Source organism: Vidua macroura, chromosome 21 (assembly GCF_024509145.1).
Source record: "Vidua macroura isolate BioBank_ID:100142 chromosome 21, ASM2450914v1, whole genome shotgun sequence".
In the NCBI taxonomy this organism is placed as follows: domain Eukaryota; kingdom Metazoa; phylum Chordata; class Aves; order Passeriformes; family Viduidae; genus Vidua; species Vidua macroura.
The window spans coordinates 6,042,685-6,052,629 of record NC_071591.1 but is presented as its reverse complement, the minus strand read 5'-3'; the positions used below and the strand labels follow the sequence as shown (position 1 = coordinate 6,052,629).

General features: G+C 60.3%; 1 long non-coding RNA gene across 1 annotated transcript; it reads right to left on the bottom strand.

Annotated features, from left to right (window-relative positions):
* Positions 1-12: 12 nt before the first annotated feature.
* Positions 13-5,301, bottom strand: LOC128817640 (uncharacterized). Its single transcript, XR_008440247.1, has 3 exons — positions 4,990-5,301; positions 1,860-2,058; positions 13-698 (listed from the first exon to the last, which is right to left on the bottom strand). It is a non-coding gene; the product is annotated as an uncharacterized LOC128817640 (long non-coding RNA).
* Between the last annotated feature and the right edge of the window lie 4,644 nt (positions 5,302-9,945).

Genomic DNA, 9,945 nt, shown 5'->3' with positions numbered 1-9,945 from the left:
GACCCCCTCCCCGAGGATGCTCCAGGGCATCCCCACGTGCCCCTGGCCACCTCGCGGTGGGGTCCCCACGGTGCCTGCACGGCGTGGGTGGGTGGGCAATGGGATGGGGGGCGCTTATGGTTTGGGGCAATATGGCCAAGGGCACTGGTTGCCAGGGGCATTATCGCCAGGGGGCTCATGGACAAGGGGATCGTGACCAGAGAGAGGCTTGTGGCTGAGGGGACTTGTATGGCGAGTGGTGGCTGAACGGGGCTCATGGCTGTCGTCCTCACCAAGGCAGCCCACCCCACTGAGCCGTGTCCCCCCCGGGCTGTCCTCCATGGCTGACCATTCGCAGGCCCACAGGCGTGTCTGTGACGTGTCCGAGCCGCGGGCAGGGGCAGGCCCGGGGCCCGTGGGACGTTTGACGAAGCCTTCTGGATTTCCACCCAATCCATAAATACAGCCGTCAGCTCCCAGAGCAAGCGCAGGCCTGGAGTTGGTCACGTCCTGCAGAGCAGGGACTCCGTGCTCCCCACCAGTAATGCCGGGCACCTCTCACTGTGGTGGCACCGGAGCTCTGGTGAGGGACTCGTGGATGCCACACGTGGCCAAACCTGTGCCCACCCGTGTCAGGGTGAGGGGTGCCCCAGGTGGCTGCTCTGGCGGGCTCCATCAGGGTGCAGCAGAGGGGTCGGGAAGTGAACAGTCCAGAACACCTGAAAGAAAAAACAGAGAGGGCGGGGGACTCAAAGGGCTCACAGGCAGTGACTGCAAGGAGAGAAAAATGCTGTTTACAGCCCCGGCTCGGACAAGTATTTCGGGAAGGGCTCGGCGCCAGCGCAGCCGGGAATTCCCAGCCATGGAGGAGCTGCGGGAAGGGGCAGGCGCCCGAGAGCCCAGCAGAGCCCTGTGGGGGCTCCAGCCATGTGCATCCCCCCGGGAAGGCTGAACGAGGGGCAGCCCCTCTGCCCTCCGCCGGAGCCCTCGAGCACGGCCCGCGGCCCAGGAGGGGATGAGGGCGGAGCAAGGGCCGCAGAGTATCGGGAATGCCCGCGGAGCCCACGGCCCCCCCGTCCCTCGGGGACATCCCCGCCGGCACCGCCCCCGCACCGCGGCCCCGCGCTCGGCCGCTGCTGCCACCTCCCGGCGCGCCGCACCGCCCGCACCCGCTCTCGGTGGGGAGCCCGCGGTCTGCCCGAACTGGATCTGATCCCCACATCCCTCTCTCCCTGCCTTTCTGCATCCCTGCATTCCATCGTCCCTATATCCCTGATCCCCACACCCCTCCAGCTCTTCACACCTCTGTTCTTTCATCCCTGTTCTTCTTCATGCCGGCATCCCTTCCTTTCTTCATCCTGATGTCCCCACATCCCTCCATCCCTGCATTGTCTCTCAGGGTCACAGCTGGACCTGCCCTTCCCCTGGCACCCCACACAGTTCAGTTCAAGCACAGTCACGGCCCCACTGCCCTGGCACAGCTCTCGCCAACACTCCCCAGCCATGGGCTCCAGGGCAGAGGAAGAGAGGGGGAGACTGCCCTTCCCACAGCCCCATCGCCCCCAAAGCAGGCAGAGGAAGCAGGGCCACCACAGTGACATAGGGAAACTGAGGCACGGGCCAGTGAAATGTGCTGCACACAGACAGGCTGGGACTGGTAGAGGGACAGAGCACCCTGTGCCTGGCCTCCCAAGCTCAGCGGGGGTCTGAATTATCCCTGCCTTTGCAATCTGCCTTCCCTCCACATCCTGGCTGCTGCCGGGCTCACAATGGACCCTCAGAGCCCACTGATAGCCAAGTGGCACCTTACAAGCAGTTTTGGGCATACAATGGAAAAACAACCCTGGGTGAGCTCCGGGAGAAGGGGAACATGGAGATACCTGTCAGGACACCTGCTGTGTGCTCCCACCCAGCTCCGTGCTGTGGCTCAGCATCTCCATCTGCACCACGCTGCTAACACAGAGCTGTGACAGCTCCTGTACAGTTCCACTGGAAGGCAGGTGGCAGGTCCCCACAGGGCCCAGGGTGTCCCCGTGGGGCTCAGGCCATCCTCATGGCTCCATGAACTCATGGTGATACCTGCAATACAGAGCCAGCATCAGGCCTGCAAGCATCCTGCCTGGAAAACCACCTTCCATCCCCACTGCACAAAGTTCATAGGAGTATGTTTTCTTTTTTTTTTTCTTTTTTTTTTTTTAACAGGAAAAAGTTGCTTTTGGACCCAGGGATCAGGATTTTGGTTACCTCCCACCTCTCTCCACCCCTTCCTTGAAATTTTCAAGGATTTTCAGCAAAGCCTTTGAAAAGCTCCAGTTTCCTCAAATGTCCTATTTTCCTGCTTTAAAAGGCTCAACCTTGATTGCAAAAGGCAAATATATGAAGATATGTGTGTATATGTATGTATCTATAAATGCAGAAATTCTGTATGTGTGTACACGGCCAAGGCCGCTACAAGTCCCTCGGTCAACAACAAAAAAAAAAAATTATTAATCTTTATTCACAAGAAAAAAACATCTTGGGGACCCAGCTAGCTGTTCAAAGTCCGTGGTACTCCCAAGGGTCCCCATTCCCATGCCATGACACTGCCCAAGTGATGCTCTCCCCTCCAGACGTGCCTTCTCCAGACCTCCCCTGACTTATCCAACCTCAAAACATCAGCTGTTTCCTGCTGGGGAAACTGAGAGCACAGAGTCCTCCCCCCTGCTTCTCAGCCTCCCAGCAAGTCCCTGTCCAGGGAGAGCTCTGGAACCAAGGGAGTGCCTGTGAATCCACCATACCCTTTGCTATGCAAGCCCCTCATCCTGCACCATTCCAGCTGTTCCAGATGTTTTCACCACCTCCCAGCTGTTGGGTAGATCAGGAGGCCAGCGCTCCCCTCTCAGCTGGGTTTTCCTTCCAGGTCTCTGCTAAACCCATCACATCCATGGGCGCTGCTCCACTTTCCTCCTTGCAGGCTGCTTCTGCAGTGAGCAAAAACTACACATCTTCCCACACAGAAAAATCCAGGGGAATTTACTCCATCTTGGAGGGATTTTGGCCATCCTGGGAGGGATTTTGGCCACCCGGGGGGATTTTGGCCCACCCAAGAGATGTTGTGCCAGAGGAGCTGGGGGCTGATGGGAACAGCATTCTCATCCTGGCTGTGGGGAAAAGGAGATTTGTGCCGCTGTAAATGGGGCAGTGACACACTGCCAGCGCCCCCCAAACCTCAACCCACTGGGAGACTGACTGGGGTCTTCCTGGTGGGCTGTGAAATTCTAGGAGTGTGCAGGCTTCCTGGGGGTCCTTCTTCATGTCCTGCTGCGAGCAGGAAGCCATGCTCTGCTCCACCTTCAAGGAGCCACATTCAAGCCCCGCAGTGGCCAAATCCTGACCCTCCTGGGTGGCACAGCTGGTTCAGCCTCAGAATGGTCCCTTTTCTCCCCAGTCTGGACCTCATCTTTTCGCATTGGGGCCAGCAGTGCCCTGACTCAGGGTGTCAAAGGGGACCCCAGGCACCTGTCAGTGGGCAGAGGAACACCTCCCACAGCAAGGGGAAACTGAGGCAGGAAACCAAGGCTAGGCTGTAAATGGACAGAGAGAGGCTGCACACCCTGAGGCTTCACTCCAGGGACAACAGGGAGCTGCCCTCTGTCCCCGCCAGAGCCACATCTCAGACGGACAGCGACAGAGGGTACCCGATGGACCAGGTCCCCCCTGCAATGCCCTGACCAGTGCACTCCCGTCCCCTCCCTCCTCTCACCCCAGTGGGGCTGACGGTCGGTCCCGTCCCAACCCGGGGCAGCTGTGACCGAAAACAAAGCTGTCCCCTTCGGCACAATACCCTTCTGTCCCCCCCCCAGCTGCTGACCGCTGGGGTGGGCAGCGGCCGGGCTGGAGGCGTCGAGGGGCCGTGCCAGGCCCCCGCTGGCAGGGGACAATGTTGGCAGTGATGGAGAGTAGGTATTTCAAAAGGTTTTGTTGTCGGGTTGACCCGCCGAGCCGGCGTGACCCTGCAGCCCCCCACCCAGCCCTGCTCCTCCGTCCCAATAGAAACCGGCCACATTCCTGACCTCGAGAGGGGGGGGAAGTTTCAAACCTCCCCGGGAAGGAGACAATGGGGGTGTCAGGGCAGTGATTTAGGAGGGGGGGCTCTTTCCATCACAAAGGCGAGACAAAGGCGCTCGAGGCTGGGAAAGGGGCTTCGGCGGCGGCTCAGGAGAGGGGCCGTGGTATTGTGCCTGGCCAGCCGGCCTCGGCAGCAGGGCTGCCAGGGCCTACCGGGTCCCACTGTGTCCCACTGGATCCCATCGGGTCCCACTGGGTCCCATCGGGTGCCAGCAGGTGCCACGGCGTCCCATTTGGTCCCGCCTGCCTCTTCACTCTGTACTGCAGCCTTCCCCGCGGCCACCCTGGAGACCACAGTCTGGTGGCTTCGTGGCTGTCACCACGACCCGTGGTGGGAGGGAGTGAGTCCCCATCCCCACGTGGGTTGGCTGGGTCACCCCCTGCTCCCCACAGTTCCCCAGTCCAGCGGGGCTGGCCAGGGACCAGCCCATGGTTTTGGGCACCCCAAGTCCAGGGCTCAGACTGGGGCCAGGCCCCCCCAAGGGCAGCTGTCCCTGACGCGGGGAACGCTCAGACCCAGGGCCCTGAGCTCCCCTCCCCGTCAGCCCTCCCGGGTGTCCAGGGTTCCATTCTCCTCTGCAGTGGCCATTCCGCTTCCGAGGGCCGGCGAGGGATCAGCAGCTCCTCTGTGAGGAGCTCAAAGGGGCTTTGTGCACCCCGGGGCTGCCGGCACCCAGCACCACCGGCCACCGCCGGCACGGGCACCGCGCCGCTGCCCACCCTGCCCACACCTCGCAGCCTGCGCCCCCCACTAACCCCCCTATTTGTAACTGCCCCCTGTCCGACCCCTCCTCCTCCTCCATCCCCGTGGGTCTCAGCCCTTAAACCGTGGCACAGCCGCCCCACCAAAAAAAAAAAAAAAAAAAAAAAAAAAAAAGGAAACTGTTTAAGTAGACGACTTACGGTGTCTTCTGCTGCCGAGCTGAGACCAAGTCTCCAGCCAGTGTCCCAGTGACGACGGGATCGGAGCCTGCACAGAGAGGGGAGTTTTTTTACAGGAGAAATGTTTTTCTCCCGGTGCTGGACGGCTGATCCGAAGGAAAAGCTGGAAACAAGTTCATTGGTTTTGCTCTCACTCCCTGTCCTTGCCCTAATTTTTTTTCCTGGCAGCTGGTGGGAGGAAGGGAGCTGGCAAGGTGATGCTTTTTGGGGAAGTGGGGAACTGCTGGTGAAAGAGGCATTCACCGCACCGGGAGCCTGGGAAAGCCGGGGGCTGCCGGGAGGGCGGGAGCCTGATGCCCGAGCAGCGTGCCGAGGCTCACGGCTGTGCCCAGGCTGACCATCGTGCCGAGGCTCGTGGCCAAGCAGCGCACGGCGGCAGGTGGAGGGGCGCCGCCGGGCTACACCAGAAAGCCAATGACATCATGTTGTGGGGTTGGTTTTTTTTTGTTTGTTTTTTTTTTTTTTTTTCCAGGATGAAATTTGCAGACAACTTCCCCGACCGCCCGCGAGGGCTGGGGCTCCGCGGTGAGGAGCAGGACAGGTCTCCCCAGGACACACAGGCGCCCATCGAGGGAGAGCAGGGCTTGGCCAGGGCTTTATTTTTTTTCCCCTATTGCGTTAGAAGAGCTGCATTTAATTCTTAACTCGCTGGTGCCGTGCAAGGGGCTCCCCAGCCCACGGAGAGCGGGAGCGGCCGGCGGCTGAGCAGAGCAGCCCGGCGCAGCCGGCGCCAGCGCCCCGTCGGGGACCCCCCGTCCCCACGGCGGGGCAGGATCCACCCACGGCCGCCCAACCTGGGATGGCTCCTTTCGCCTCTTCCCTCTTAATTTTGTTTAGAAACTTGTCAGGTTGGTAGATAAAGGAGGTGGAAAGATCAATCCCGGCTTTTCATCAGTGTGGGAAAAAGTATTTCACTAATCCATATTTATTGGTGTTAGGAGCCGGGGGGGGAAGAAGGGCAAGAGACCCTAATGGTCAGAGCAAAGGACAGAAGGGACAGTTTAAGGCTGCCCTTTTCCGAGAGGTCACATGTCACCAAAATCTTTCGGTTGTCTCGGGATTGGTTACATTCTGTTCTCTTTTTTTCTATTGAGGTTGCCAAGCAACTGGCTAAGACCAGCCAAGATATTTTCTTTATTACAAGTGGAGCAGAAAGCAGCAAGGAGGAGAGAGATAAAAAAAAAAAAAAAAAACACACCAAAAAAACGGGGGAGAGAAGTTTAGGCAATTAACATTTATAGGATCACATAACTTCATTAACTCGGCTGAGATTTGGGAAAGATACTTAAAAAAAAAAAAAAAAGAAAAAAAAGAAAAAAAAAAAAAAGGGTGGTGGGAAGTGTTAGGAATTAAAACAAGTTAAAAGGTCCGAGGCTAAAACAATGCCAGAATACCCGGAGCAGCAGCGACAGGGGCTTCCCTCGGATGGTTCCTGCTTCCCAAAGAGTGGCCAGTCCCAGGCAGTGGCTGCAACCCAGCTCAGGGGCCTTCAGCTGCTGCTGCTCTTTTTTTCTTTTTATTAAATGCTGGCTTTCTTTTGGTTTTCACACTCGTAGGAAGTGGGTTTATTGCTACTAGCGCTGGCAGGGATGTGTTGGGATGCAGAGGAGCCTTTCCGAGGGAGGCACATGGCTGTGGCAGGAGCTGGGCATCCCCCTGGCCCTAGCCCATGGGGAAGGGGCTGTGAGGATGTGGCTGTTCCCAAGCCCTGGGACACCTTCATGCCTCTTCAGGGTGGGCAAAACCTCCCAGGGAAGGAATGACACTCTGTGGGAAGCAATGTCCAGTTGTAGATCCCTGCACTGTTGGTCCCTGCTCAGGGTTTGGGCCTGACAGTTTCTGACACTGACCCTGGGTTCCAGTGATGAGGCCTAAGGCAGGGGACACTGCTAAGGGTTGGGGACAGAGACTGGGGTCACCCCGCAGCTCTGTGGAGCTGGGCTGCCCCAAGCATCCCTGGCGCTGTGGGAGTTTCTGTCCCAGCACTCATCAATCCCTCTCCCCAGTCCCTGTGTGAGGACACGAGGGAAGGCGAGGACAAGCAGGGATCTTCGTGGGGAACACTTCCAGGCTCCCGTCCAGCTCTGCCCAGGGACCCCTGTGCCACCCAGGGTGGTGGCAGGCAGCAGTGGAGAAGGCGCCGGACACCTCCATGCTCTCCTCTTTGACTGCGAGGACCTTCGGCAGGTTGGAGCTGGGGGGTCCCCGGGCGGAGAAAGGCAGGCGATGTCCCCGCTCCTCCGGCCGGAGCCCGCAGCTGCCGGCCTGGCACCTCGGTAATATTCATTAGGGGAAAACAATGAGCATTATTTATCCCCAGCACTTTCCCTGCCGCTGGGGGGCCGAGTTGGGGTGCAGGTGACCCCATACCCCAGGGGGTACCCGGGCAGTGGCACTCCCGCGGCAGCAGAACGGAGGGGGTCTCCAAGGGGGACCGAGTGGGTGGGAGGGGACCCCAGACCCAGCTCTGCCCGGCGGCTCGGGGGGATCCCCACAACTCCGAGTGGGGCCAGCTGTGGCCGTCCCCGGGGCTGGGCGCCGAGCCCCCGGGGCAGAGTGCACCCCGCGCCCCGGGCGCGGCGGTGCGGCGGCTGCGGGCCGGGCCGGAGCCGGGGTTTGGGAGCTGTGTCTTTAAGAGATGGCTGGCTCCAGGTTGCAGCTGCTGTTTCTGTGCTATAGAGACAGTGGAGATTCATTACTCCTAAAACACAATGGGCATTTATCACCCCGTGGTGTTATTCAAATCCAGTACCAATTGAAGGTCATCCCCATTCTTTTCTCGCCGGCTCTGCAACACATTTATTGTTGTGCCGTTCAACTAAAAGCCCTGCCCGGCCCCGGCGCAGCCCGCAGAGCCCCGGTGTGCGCATCCCTCCCGGGCGGATTTGGGACCCTCCCGGGTGGATACGGCGTGAAGGAAGCGGGCAGAGCCGCGGCGGCTCGGCCGGGCTCGGGGCCGGCAGCAGGTGCCGCGGGAGCCCCGCCGCTGTGCCCCGCCGAGCCGCGGGGGCCGCCCGCTCCGCCCCCGCGGGACGCACTTTCCGCGCCCCGTGGAAACTCGGAGCCCCGTGGGCCGCCGGGGCCGAGGGCGGCTCGGGCAGCCAGGGGTCCGCCGCTCGCCCGCAGCCCCCAGCGTTCTCTCGGGGCGACCTGCCCGGCCCCGCCGCGGAGCGGCCACGGCCACCGGCACTGGCATCGGCGGGGGAAGCGCCGGCAGCGGGCCGGGATTTTCCCTGGCTGGAGAGGGGGGATTTGTTCCTAACTTCGTGGGCACCGGTCGGTGAGGAGGGGCTGGGGAAGAAGCCTGGATTTTTCATCTTTTTCCTTTATTTTTATTTTTATTATTATTATTAATATTTCCCCTCCAGCGGTCATTTATAAATTTCGGAGATTTGTTCAAAGTGCACGAATTTTGAGGGCGATCCGCTTGGAATTGGTGGATTCTCCAAGGCAGGAGCGGCGCGGCTGCAGCGCGGGGCCGGAGTCTGTACCCGCAGCATCACCCCCGCGGAGCCCCGCGGCTGCCGGAGGCACCGAGCCCCGCCGCGGCCGCCAGCCCCGGCGCACCGAGCCCCCGCTCCACCGGGGCTGCTCCGGCAGGGATGGATCGTCGGTTTTCGTTTTCTGTCTTTTTTCTTGTTTGTTTCTTTTTCGTTTATTTTTTTTTAATTTTTTTATTATGCTTTTTAAAATATTTTTTAAATTAGGGCTGCTTTTTAAATTTTTCTTTTTCTTTTTTTTTTTTTTTTTTTTTTTTTTTTTTTTTTTTGAGGGGTAAGAAATGAGTAGATAAAATTAAACTCCTCGCGGTGCCATTAAATGGAACCCGGGATGCGAAACGCCGCGGCTGCGCTCGAAACTTGTCGGGGCTGGAGCAGCGGCTCGGCGGGGCCGGGAAGCGGGAGCGGGGGGCGGCGGGAGCCGGCTCAGGGCCCGTGTGTCCTTCTTTTCCAGGCTCCAGCCGGATTCCCCCTGGAAGATCCCGCGAGCCCGGGATGGGAATCTCCGCTCCTGATTGTCCAAACGCAATTCTTGTGCGATGGAGCCGTACGAACCAAGAATTGTGTCTGGACATCTGTAGCAGAGGTTTCACCTCCTCCGGCGGGGCTCCAGGACGGTTCTCGGGGTACAGGACAGAGGACGGACCTTCCCCGGGCCCGGGGCATGGCAGGTAACCGCTCCCGGCTGCGTCCCGGGGGTCGGGGCCAGGATTTCAGGGAAACTAAGGAAACACCAGCGGCGGCTTCGCTCTGCTCGGCACGGCCGAGGGTGCTCGGTCTTAATGCGTCAAACACTGGCCGGATCATCACCGGGACGGCCAGCCCCGGCCGGGCAGCCCCAGGCAGGGACGGAGGGGCCGAGCCTCGGGCACCGGCGCTTTGCCGGGGGCGATGGGGCCGCAGACCGGCGCGGCGGGCGGGCACTTCGGCCCTGCGGCTCCATCCCGGTTTATCTTTCTTATCTTTATTTATTTATCTGTTTTATCATTGCGGATTAATTTCATTTAACGTACTTCGGCGTGCGCCCGGCCCCCTGCACCGGGACACTCTCCCGGTCCTCTTGCCGCAGCCCCGGCTGGCCCCGGGCACACGGAGGCCGCTCCGACTGTGCGGTGTCTCCGTCGGGCCGAGAACCGGCCCCGCCGCTCGGGCACCGGGCGGGCTTGGCGGAGAGCGGTTCCGGGCTGCGGGCACGGCCCTCACCGCCGCGGCAGGGCTCGGGGAGCCCCTCGGAGCGGAGCAGCCCCCGCGGAACGGCGGCCGGAGGAAGGCTCGTTCTAACAGAGAGGCTTTATGAATCCACCAGCCAAACGGCTCGGCCGGGGCTGCCAAGGAAACCCAGGAGGAGGAGGGAAGCATTACAAGATCCGAGCAGAATTTCACCAAGAGCCTATCTAGGACAAAGCTGGAGGGGGAG